Source organism: Pyxicephalus adspersus, chromosome 10 (assembly GCF_032062135.1).
Source record: "Pyxicephalus adspersus chromosome 10, UCB_Pads_2.0, whole genome shotgun sequence".
Classification (NCBI taxonomy): domain Eukaryota; kingdom Metazoa; phylum Chordata; class Amphibia; order Anura; family Pyxicephalidae; genus Pyxicephalus; species Pyxicephalus adspersus.
In genome coordinates this window covers 18,299,615-18,312,697 of record NC_092867.1, presented here as the reverse complement: position 1 = coordinate 18,312,697, position 13,083 = coordinate 18,299,615, and positions in this window count along the sequence as shown.

The following is a 13,083-nucleotide window of genomic DNA, read 5'->3' as shown; positions in this document are numbered from 1 at the left end:
CAACTTCGAGAAAGCGTTTCAATATTTACCAGCTTATTATATAATCTCTACCACTGTCCTAGCCATGAGGAAGAAACAGAAAATAATTAGTTGCATAAATAAACAAGCTGCTTTTTACAAATAAAAAGATTAAAACAAATTAGGAATACTGTACCATTATAAAATGCATAAAATTGGTATTTGGATTTATAGAAAAGTAGTGACCATATAAAAGCATATACCAAATGTGAATGGGGTAACCAGTTTTGTATAATGATATTGTATTTTTGTATATTTTTATTCTACTTTTTAAAGCTTGATTGATACAAATCAGTGATGGGTAACCATGATTTATAAAAAATGCCAATGTTAAAATGTAACATTTTTATATATAAATCAATTGCATGTACTGATATGTGAAGTTGTGTGAATACCTGTGTGATGCAGTGGTCTAGGTTCCCCAAATATTACAATATTCTATTACAAAATTATTTATATATTGTAATATTTGGGGAAGCGGGAACAGGAATAGGATACAGCCGTACAATCCAAAACAGTGTTGTTTATTCAACTCACATGAGTATTTTTTAGCATACAGCAAATTTATACTTTGCTTTTCCTCAGTAGTATGGAAGTAAAACTTATAAATAAATAAATAAATAAAGTGTCAAACTGTCACTCACAGTTCCATAAGTCAGGATTTGCTACAGGGGTCCTTTCCCTCGTGCTCCCAATGTGTAAAACACTGCTGTCTGGTTAGCACGCCGTACTACTCACATTCACTCAGGTTCCTCAGGTCGTTCTCCTCGCGCCACATCTGGCCACCAGTTCCAACTTCATCCACCCGTCTGCACTGGGAATTCCCTTTTATTGTGATTTGGCAGGTGCTGCACAACCATCTCTGAATCCTGACCTGGAAAAGAAATGTAGTATTTGGCCCACACATTCCATCTAACACACTTTGAGCCTGGATCACATATAATGCCTGCAAATCTGCAGCATCACAATTATTACCAGCCTTATCTAGGACCTTTTTTCCAGGTAAAACTGATTATATATCTATATATAATTCACATGTAATCATGATATTCTCTATGCATATATTTATATTAAAATTATAGTTTTGATTAGATAAATATTTTTTTACAAACTGTTTTAGGTGGATTTTAGCTTTCATGTGCCTTTGCTTTAGATGGGTTATTGTCCAGTTGGTCTTGCCAACAGATAGGTACACGTATTGGTAAAGGTGTGCAGTTTTTTTTTTTTACTGGTTTTTACACTCTTAAGTCGATAGGAGCTGCATGTTGTACTGTTTAAAAAATGAAAGCGTTTTATTCCTGTTAGTAATAGTTTGGTTGAAAAGTAAACACTTGTTTTTCGAATTCAACTAAGAACAAAATCCTTAACTTGAAAAGATATCTAAACCTTCTGCTGCAAATTGTGTACTACTTTGTTCTGTGTTTACTGGGTTTAGTTTATGAATCATTTATTTATTAGTACAAAGTGACCATTTCCCCCTTTACCTGCCTTTTCTTTCCTCATAGCTGAGGTCTTCTATGCCAGCGGTCGTCAACCGGTGGTCTGCGAGAAAATTTTGGTGGTCTGTGGCTCTGGCTGTGCACCCCCAAGCGGGGTCAGGAGAAGGTGACCATCCAGAGCCGCAGGAACACGTCCCTGTACAAGTCCCAGGCGTAGAGAAGTGGGCGGGCTGTGTCCTTGGACATAACCTGCCCACCCCCCCATCGCAGGCATAGATAAGGAGATGGGAGAGTGGGTGGGGCTATTTCACTGTGACGTCACCATAGGGAGGTTTCTCCCCCTTTTGATTGACAACCTTCTCCACATGCATGCACGTTCAGGGGCCGGTGATTTTAGTGGTCCACGGAACCAAAAAGGTTGGAGACCACTGCTCTATGCCTTATTAAATTAGTTGCTACTTATCTGTACTCTTCATATGTCTTCAACATCTTTCTGTGCATGTGATATAAATATACATTTTATCATACACTCATATACATAAATAAACATGTGCCTATTGCCTTCCATTTACCCAAAGCATGAAATTCAAGCTTTTTAAAATGCTTTCCAAAATTGCAAAATTTAATTTTAGTTTCCTCCTTACACATGAAAATGATTTTTTATGGTAACTGTTCTAAAGATGTTTTGTTGTTTACAAATCTAACCATATTTTGCATGTGTCTTTGTACTTTTAATTATACAGTATGTTTTTGCATGCCAATACTTTTTTTGGTTTAGTCATTTATGGAAAATAACCAAAGGATAGGTATAATTTCAACTAGATTTGTTTATGAATGCAGACATTGTTACTTGTTTATGCCCCAACAACCTATTATTGATAAGCAGAATTGAGAACTTTTGCAAAACAAAAATCTTAAAAAGAAGAAATAAATTTCTTTTTTTTTTATTTAGGTATAGGGCCACTGAAATACGGAAGCATGTTGCAGCACAGAAGTCCCTGGAGCAAAACGTTTCATAGGACCACATGGGTAGCTAAAATACAATGTCAATGGAATACATAATATTTTGAAAGCATAAAGCCAATAGTGCTCTGTATGCTTACAAAGAAACATAGAAAGTAATGGTGGACATTCCCCAGATGCATTTTCACTGACTGCAAAAACCAGCATACTGAGTGGAAAGATTTTGCCATGAAAACTAATCATTATTAGTAATAACAAAAATGAAAAGTTGTTGTATAGTAACCACTCAGCTTTCAACTTTCTCTATCACTTGCTCATTGGTATATTTTAAATGACTTTTGGTTAAACCATTCAAGTGTTTACCATTTGTGAACAGATCTATTTTATGGATGATGAATATAAAGCTTTACAGAATTCCAGTTCTGACACATTATTGTTGCATTGTATTTAGCAACCATTGTATTCGTATACCTTATGTAGCTTTTGTGTTACTGCAGTCCCCATTGCAGTTAGACAGTACTGGGTGTCATTAAAGTGCAGGCTTGTGACAAGGATTATGGTTATGTATTGGCAATATGAAGATTATGGGAAAAAGCATAAACCAAAATCTCCAGCTGGCATCTCCAGCTAACCAAATACACCATCTCAAGAGCATGCCGCATGTACCTCCTTTTTCAGGTTGGATGCGTAGGCCTCTCTATGCTCTCCCAGTATGCCATCAGAATAGCCTACATCAGGGGTCAACAAACTTTTTTAGCTACTAGGCCATTTTAGGAGGTCAAGAAGGCACACTAGGCCGGACTCTCTCTCAAGTCCCGCGCTGAGGGGAAATCCCTCTCCTTCGCAATGCATACGGAGGAGAGGGAACGCCCCTAAAAGGAAATCCCTCTCCTCTGCAATGCATACGAGAATGAAGAGAATGTCCCCTTACCCCAGCATGCGGCTTCTGAACTGCGGGTTGCCGACCCTTGCCGGCCGGGATTAGGCCAGATCGACCAGTGGGGCATTAGGCCGAAACAGACTACTGGCTAGGCCGAATCTGGCCTAAAGGCCGGAGTTTGCCTACTCCTGGCCTACATCAACATCCTCATTTCTGTCTCCATTGCTGGTTTACGATTTACAATATTTCCCTCTTTGTGGTTTAAGTAAACCCTTACAAACCATGTTCTACAATTATCCTAATAGGGACTCTTCACCGCCTTGTTAGATTCAGGTAATGCATCTCTTTGAGGATCTTTTGTCAAGTTTCTTACATTTGACTATTTGTTGAAAATGGAAATCTTTTATTACTTATAAACTAATTTTTTAATCCTGTAATATTATTTCACTATAAAGACTAAAGATAATGCCCTCTAAAAAATATCCATATAGTATGTAATATAACCTAAGTAAGCTTTCTTCTACAGAGCATGGGCCATAGTCCTATAGAGACAAAAAGCTTTGTACTTTAACAGGATCAATGTGGTTTGACATTACTGGTCATCCTACTTTAAGCCCCCGCATTCTATCTTCATTGTGTATTCTTTTCTTGATGTGTAAAAAAACATAAAGTAGCGTTAGTAGTTAGTAGAATTATTTTGTTAAGTAGAGGTTGATGTTTCCATCTATTACAGCGATACAAATAATAAAACCGTGCAACTATTGTTGCTGTTGTCTACTGCCCTCCCCTCTGACCCAGATTCACAATTTTTAGATAACTTTGCCCCATGGTTCCCAAACATTCTTTCCCATGACCTGCCCACCCTAATCCTTGGTGACTTTAATGTTGCAGTGGATGACCCCAACCTTCCCTCCTCAGCCAAACTGCTCTCCATTACCTCTTCCTTTGGACTCACACAGAACATGAAGGGCCCTACACATATCACTGGTCACACATTAGACCTGGTATTTTCCAAACTCTGCAGCCTCACCCACCTTGACAACTTGACCTTTCCCCTTTCCCATCACAACCTTATCCCCTTCAACCTATCTAATTCTTGCCCCTCTTCTCCACATCCCAGACTTAATGACTATAAGGTGGCCAGGGCTACAAATCCATCCTAAATCATCACCCCTTCCACCACTGTGCTTGACAGTTGGCATGAGGTATTTGTGCTGATATACTGTGTTTGTTTTTTGCCAAAATTGGCATTGTGCATTTCCACTTGTGAAACATCATTTTAACTTTAGAATGATGTTTGGAAATGGCCTTAAAATCCTTCTGATATTGATATGCAGCAACAATTGCTTCTCCATGATCATTGCTAATGTCTTTCTTTATAAGCATTGTGTTAACACACACCCGAATCATCCAGTCCAGCACACTGCCAAACGTATGCTTCTATAGAGGTGGTCATACTTGTTTATGATTAATAATCAAATTTTTTTGATTATCAGCACCTGGCTGCTACCTACTGTACGCTTTCAAATCCTACGGAAGTGGTAAAGTTGTGGTTCTGTGTATTTTTAGTGTCACTGCAAGGATGAACCCTTTCCTTGTGTACATATTTACCATTTTAGGAATATTTTATTACAGTTGGTTTCCAATATTACTTACACATTGATAAAACCCACAAGCTAGGCTTAATGTAAAATGAAAACACTTTTTTTCCACTACATAAATATCTGACATACAATTAAGACCTAAAACAGGTATGTGTAATGAAAGATTTCTCCTTCTCCACAGCAGCGAGACAAAATTCCTTTAATTTACCGCTGGAAAAACCCTGAGCTTTAGCCAAAGTCAGCACATAAGTGCAAGCCAACCTTGCAAAGCGTCAATATGCTGCCAAGTTCTGAAGCCCCTCATGTCTGACTGGCACTTGTAGATTTATTGACAAGCAAAGAGCCAACATCTGACTGAAATGTTCCATCAAGTAGTAGTAGAAGAAAATCAGAAGTTGTTTCCTTTTTCTGTAGCTTTGTCTTAAGGTGATTTTTTTAAGTATTCTAAAACAACTCAATAATGAGACACCCTGGTAAAGAACGGGCTTAATACTTACCTGTTTGTAGGGCAGTAAGGGCAAAAACTTCAAGAGCCTTGGGTGCCTCTCCTATCCAACACTTCCGGATAGCATCTACCCCAAGGATGCTATGGTTCCACTTGTCAATCCTACATCAGTACCGGACATAATAATGATGTGATGATCAGCAGAAAGAGATCAATGGATCCTACATGCCTCTCAACTGTGTCCACCACATCTATATCAGTATCAGAGAACTAATAAGTAAGGGATTTATCTAGACAACCATCAACCCAAACTTTACAGAGTGTGGCTCATGTCATTTTCAGGATAGTAAAAGAGATTTGTATGCAAAATTTTGGGGCTCATTTACATCTTTTCCTTATGGTAATGTGTGCAAACGCATCTCACATGTGGTGCTGTGCCATTCATTTTCAATGGCCCCCAAAGCACCGTAGCAATGCACCTGCATTGTAACACACTGTAACACATGACAATGCATGGTATTGCGTTTTCTTTGGATGCATTAAAAAGAGAGTTACATGCTGTTTTGTAATTTAGGGTACATTGGCAGCTCATTCATTTTCAATGGGCTGCCTTAACACAACACTTGTTCGTTAATGAACCCATAGAATGGGCCATGAAAGGTAACATCTTACGGATTGATTGTCGTTGTTGAAATTGTTTTCGCTGACAAATCAATTGGAAGCTTAATCTATTTCCTAATACTTATTAAACCAGGTGAATCTGCTTAATTTGGATCATTCAGTATTGCCATGGAAGTCTGTTAGCATTGATGGAAAGTTAAGGGACTGCTTGCCCTACTCCAAACATAAACTACTTGTGTTTGCTGACAAATTGTAAGCACTCATGTACTGGTAATAAGGAAAAGTTTACACACGTGTATCTAGCTATGTCATTCAAGTTTACTATGTGTGGGGGGCAAGTTGTGAATGTTTGCTTGTTGGACATTGCCATGTTTGTTTTTGGCTGGACCATGTGAGCCCCCCTCCAGCTGCAAGGACTTCTTCCTAACCATGGTGGCATTGTCTGATATATCATCCCCCATGTTATATTAGGCTGAGCCGGTTGGTGGGAAACACAATTCATATAAACTAAAGGTTACTGTAAAAAACTGAAGCTGTTGGCTGATCATTTTTCCTCCACCATGCCCCGTTTAGTGTCCTTCCGAAGGTGGTGGAGGAGTAATATCTGATTCACTGTGGTTCATTTACTAAAGATATTATGGCTGTTTAGATAGTATAGTGAACTATCACCTTGCAAGTGATTGGTCTCTTACCTTAATAAATACTGTAAAAAATAACTTTTATTATAATACAGAATCACATACAAGGAAATGCATGCAAGGATTTATATGTGCTTGCTTTATTTGGATGGCTAAAGTTAGTAGAGCTTCATCTCAATTATAAAGTTAAGTGAAATATTCCTTGCAAGAGCAAAAATTCACTTTCATATGGGAACAGCCTATAATTATTTGGCAAATCAAACCCATTGTAGCAATGTATTTAAATTATGGTTCAGAGTTTCATGTTGCAAGTTGCAAATAAAAATATAAAAAATGTGTGCAGTCCTCCCCTATAGGGGCAGTGAATCTATGCCAGCACAGCATAAGAAACCTGCAAAATGTGTATACAGTGGCAGACACAGCCAACAGTGGGTCCTATCCAGAACTGATTTGGCCACACCACCGATACAATATTGCTGCTGTGGCTTGGGGCCCTTCTGCCGTGGCACAGTTTGCACCCCCTAATGTTTCTATATATTCCTCAAATGATTGCTGAGTGCTAGCATGCTATATATTATTAAAGGGATCTCTTGTGGATTCCCCATCTGACTATATGGAGGTAAGTTTGGGGTGAGGCTACTGCTTCCTCATACCCCTGATCTGTGCAGTATCTCACCCATAGCTGCCCTTAGGGAATAAATGGCAGTGATTGGTTTAGTGCAGCCCTATAAGAACCACAACAGCTACAAGGACAGCTGATCGGCTGGCTAGGAGCCAACCGAGAACAGCCGCATGGGAACCACTATTCCCTCCATCAATCTGAGGAACCCCCAAACTGCCTTTTTTACAAAAGTTTTTTTTTACTGTGCTAAAAGAAGAATGTAGTGGGTTGGCTGGGATCCAGGTAAAGGGTGCTAAAGTCTAATTTTTGCACAGTCCTTATGACAATGAATCGTCAAACAACAGGCGCTTGGCATGTTTCCCACTAAACATGCTTATTTAAAAGACTAACAAATGACACAAGTAGCTTGACTAGAAAGTCTCAGTCTCTCTTGGAGATTTGTTGTGATATGAAATATATTTTTTTCTAATGTTCCAGGTAGCAGTGAAGGGTGGAGGGCTAAACTGTGTCGTGTTTTGGTTAATGTTGCTCTTTAAATAAGTAATGAGCAATTTTTCATATCCTTTATGTTTATGAATAATTATAGAATAGCAAACAGGAAATGGAGCTGATCTAGAAGAATGGGCTAAAGTTATATTACTGTGTACTATTCATTTTACTTACATATTTGTATTCATATTTTTTTATTTTATCAGTCACTTTCAACATTTGTACATTTCCATGCTCATTGCAGTATTCAAAGTCAGCAGATTTTCTTTTTTTCATATGTTCCATTGACTATGCAGTATAGTGTTACAAGGTTCACTTCTGCTGCAAAAGTCTTGCAGGACCCCCAGGGCCCCATGTTAGTGAACATATTACCATTGAATCCTCTACTATATTTAAAAGAAAAATAAAATTCTGCAAGATAAATTAATTTCATATCAAAGTCTATCATTTCCTACTACACTATATATTATTATCAGGCTGCAAAAACTCTCTTTCTAATAATATTAATAGAATTACTTGCATTGGGAATTTTAGATGCTAAATAGCGCCACCTACTGCCAAATCTCTAGTAAGGCTCCAAATTGGTATGTTGCAGAATTGCACTTTTTATACTCTGTAATATCATCAAGGAAATATTCCAGTACTGTAGTTTATTCTCTTGTGGTTTGTGTTGTTTAAATATATATTATTTACTGTAAATTCTTTACAGAAAAATGTATTTCCCTCCCTGGTCCGCTATGGACCCTATCATCAATAATGTATTCACTAATACTGGAATGTGGAGTTTTCTTATCTAACTGCTCAGATGGGTTTTAATAAAACTCCAATAACACGACACACACAATTTATTATTAAACATCCCAGGAAGATAGTTGAAAGAGTTTAATAAATATGATGCGGTTTTGAACAGTATTCATTTGAAAAAAGGATAAACAAGAACGCCTTGAAATGAATTACGTCAGTGCAGTTTTTTGGAACAAGACAATTGTGCTCCTATTAAAAGAGAACTTTTAATTTTAAACACATGGCATTAATGACATTATATGTGTGCTGTGAAAAATCAATGGTGACCCCCTTTACTTGTATGGCTATCATGAAAATCCAATGGCTATAATGTTTGGATTGCCAACCAAGAACAGCATGCTAATCAAAAGTTCTGACTTTGACTTTTACTTCAGTAGTTGTATACACATTCTGGTCATTCGGGTGATTTAATAAATTAATTCTTGCCAAAATGGATTATCATCCTGCAAAGAATAATTGACTTACCTTAGTGAGTATTTGATAGAAATACCCAATCATGTGCAAGAAAATCTAAAAGAACTGGATTTTTCCTTGCATGCAATTGGATGGCTGAAGTAGCAGAGCTTGATTTCATTAAGATAAGTAAAAAAAAATCCCTTGCAAGGGGATAATTCACTTTGCTATGTACACAGCCTATATTGTCCTAGTAATTCAACCTGCTGCCTTCAGCTATCCCATCACATGAGAGCAAAAAAATGTTCTTAGATTTACTAGCGTGTGATTGAGTATTTTTAGCAAAGTGAATTTTAACTCACAATACAGAAAACAAGAACAGATGATTGGTTGCTCACTTTTCATATGTACTACAGGTAGTCCCCGGGTTACACATGAGATAGGGACTGTAAGTTTGTTCTTAAGTAGAATTTGTATGTAAGTCGGAACAGGTACATTATTTTAATAAATGCAATTAGGACAGATGTTTGTCTCAACATATTATTAGGCAGCATGGTTACTGTATGAAATCCTCGCTCTGAGTTAACCACAAACAGAGCAAAAAAAAGATCTTTATGGAGCCTAGACATTCATTAACTTCTGGAGCAAGCTGTGCTTTGATATGCAAAAAGAAACAACTGCAGAGTTTGTCTTGGTCATTAAAGAGTTACAAGATGTTGCAGATGAGCTCAGTGTCAGTTGTGTTTAACAAAATATTTCTTCTGTTAGTCATGCAAACCACCCCCCTATCAAGCCTCTGCCCTGCACACGAGCAGCAGGGAAGCCCCATTTGTATCTAGGAGTCGTCTGTATGTTGGATTTCCCTAACTTGGGGACTACTTGTAGATAAGTGGTGGCTGCAGCACTGTTTGTCTCTCCAGTAGGATGACCCCAAATACTGGTATGGATCCACTGAAGGATGGACAAATATTGGTCATCATACCAGCACAATTCTCCAAACCAAATTGTGTAATTGGAGTTCTTTTCTAATTGGTAAAACAGGGCAAATAGAATAATGTTGTGTTGGACACATCCATTTGTTCTTTTTGGAAATAGCTTTACCTAAATTCAGAAGATCTTGGCCACATTCAGATTCATTGTGACGAAAAACAATGAAGAGCTGTCCAAAAACACCAGTAGTGCCTTGTTGTTTGCATTGAGATCATCGTTAATTTAGCTATAAACTGAAGCCGACTCACAACACACTCACAGGAAATCTGATAAGGACACCAAGTGATGAGAATTGCCCTATTAATATTTAATGCATCCCCTGACACAGTTATTCACCAGTGGCTTCGGCTGTGTGTACACACATAGGAAAATAGTGATTCCAACTCCAATGCATTAGGATAATTTATAATAAGTGTATCAAGCAAAGATGCCGTAACAAAGGCTGCAACACAACCACATAGCCCAATGGCATGGCATCGATGTTTAAATTGTGACACTAAAAGCAAAAAACAAATGTTTTTTTGCCTTCAAAAGTCATCACAATTCATTTCAGCATTATGTTGTCTATTATATCCTGATATACAAAAGAAGTTTTTGCACACTTACCAATGCTTTCAATTTCTGCACAAATGGCTCCAAATTATTATCCAATGACCATAAGTCAAAATAATAAACAAGCCTTGGACAGGGCATTTTAAATGGCCATATTGATTAGATTACATAACATTAACAATGTATATCATTTACAGAAAAGTTTCATGAACCCTTAAAAAATTATTTTTGGGTAGTTTGTGTAAGTATTGCAGGAGTTACACAGCTGCTAGGAGATTTACCACTTGCTGGCAGTCACCTTACTGGACTAGATCTACAAAACATTTTAGGTAGCTCAATCATGCTACTGAAATGACTATCTGTTAATTACTTGGAATAGCAAGCCATCACCAAGTAGCTTATTTATGCAGCGTGCACACTGCAGGAGATATTTGTCATTTTTGCCTTTTTGCCTCTCTCTTCCCACTGGGAGTACTACTCACTTTGGTGTGCATTCCCATTTTTTCCATACATTGAGAGGTGTTTCACCCTATGCCTCTATCATCCTGGCTGAATGCATATACCAGATGGGCAACTAAATAAACAGATGTTGCCGAAAAAAGTATTCATTGAAAAAGTATGGTTACAGCTTCCTATTCCTATATATCTTTCTGATGAAGCTGCATCAACTGCGAAACACATCACAAAGAATATTATATTCCTCAGAAGGCAAATAATGAGGATTCAATGTTTGAACAAATACTAAGAACCAGAGCACAACTGGATGAACCTTATATGATTTCTTGATACCATATTAAGCTTGTATGGAGTTGGAACTCCTAGATTTTTTAGATGTTAATGGTAATTTTGTTTCCTTGACATTTTTTTTTTTATTACACTTTTTATGTTTTTTTTTGCTTTTCACATGTCTTAGTTGTTATATTCACTAACTACTTTCGTGGGGACCAGGAGTAGAGGATACCGGTACTTACTTTGAATGTTCACAACTAGCTTGGCAGGCATTTTGTAATTACAAATGTATCAAATGTAGGCAATGTACACACCTGCAATTTTTGTCCCAAGAAACAAACTTTCATGATTGTGACAAATGAATGAATGAGCGCTGTACAAAAAGTGCCCATTCTGTTCTGTGGAGAGGGGAATGGGGAGGACGAGCAAGTGGCACCCCGCTGTGCTTTCTTCCCTTTGAGATAGCGGTCAATCCCCAGTGCCCATTCATGGTTCCATTCTGATGGATCCATAAACGACTTTAAGTGACCACTCGTCAGATTCTTACCTGAGACAGGCACGGCTGTTCCTACCGGGCACGAAACTTCTGACGTGTGTACATAGACTTTGTTTTATGAACATGTAGCTCCCTATGTAGTACTACACATCTTTTAGTGATTATTCACACATTATTGGAACATTGAGTACTCCTACTGATTAATAGGTAGCAATTTTATTAGTATGACTGAACTAGCAATCATTTCTTGTCTAGCTCTAGTCTACAAAGATTACTGTCAGCTAATAGTTACATCTCTCAATAGTACAAGATTAAAATTCTAATCAGTTCCGATGTGGGCTTGGTCTGCCCTGCGGTTAAACATCAGTTGGTTACATCCAGTACATTTTGGTGAGTTGGAATATTGCCCATTGGAAAGAGGTGCCAAACTATTTTAAAAGAGTTGTTAAAGCTCATTCACCTGAAATAGATATTAGAGCTTTTATGAAAATTCTAGCCCCTACCAGCCTGCATGCAAACTGTTAGTTGTTAAGTAAAGCTTAGTAAAGCAAACTTTAAAGGTAAGAGATTTGGTACTTGTTTTCATATAGTTGGTGACCTACAAAAGAAATGGAAAACAATGAAATCTGCTGGTGGTGACAAACAATACAAAGGTGGCAGATATCTCTTGCACCTGTTATTTTATAACTATAAGAAAACAAAGCAATGCAAATTGTCATATCATGAAGCATGGTGGAGAATAACGGTGTGGTGCTGCCTTCATCTGAGTATGGACATCTACAGTCATTGAAGGATAGCAAGCTTCAAATTGTATGAGGAATTTCTAATGTTTGCATGTCTATGATCACAAATATGTAAAAGAAGATGGGCCATGTGCACCACAATACAACAGTAAACCAAAAACTGACTGGCTCTAACTTACTATATATTGTATTTATTAGCAAAATTAAGTTGCAGAACAATTGAGATGAAGATATGATTACAGTAGGTCACAAGGGTATCCATTAAATATATCCCTCAACAGCCAAAATTAATATAAAACAGCTTTGTGGGTACCAATTGTTTTTTTAAATTTACGTATTACCTAATGGAATCAGTAATGACATTATCACTGTGCTGCACCCAGCATAGAATAGAGCTATGGAAGTGATCCAACAAGTCCACCCACTGTGACTGCAGATGAGGGATACAAGACCAGCCTACATGAGGAAAGAGAGCAGCAGTGGTCAGTCCAGATTATCAGGAAACTAATGCAGAAAGATAAGATTTGACACTAAATGATTGCAGAGACATGGAAAAAAATACAATCTGCCCCCAACACAGCCTTGGCTTGCAGAGGAGAAGACCTGGTCTTAGCCTGTCACAGTTTACGTTCACTTATAGGTCATTTTAGCATTATA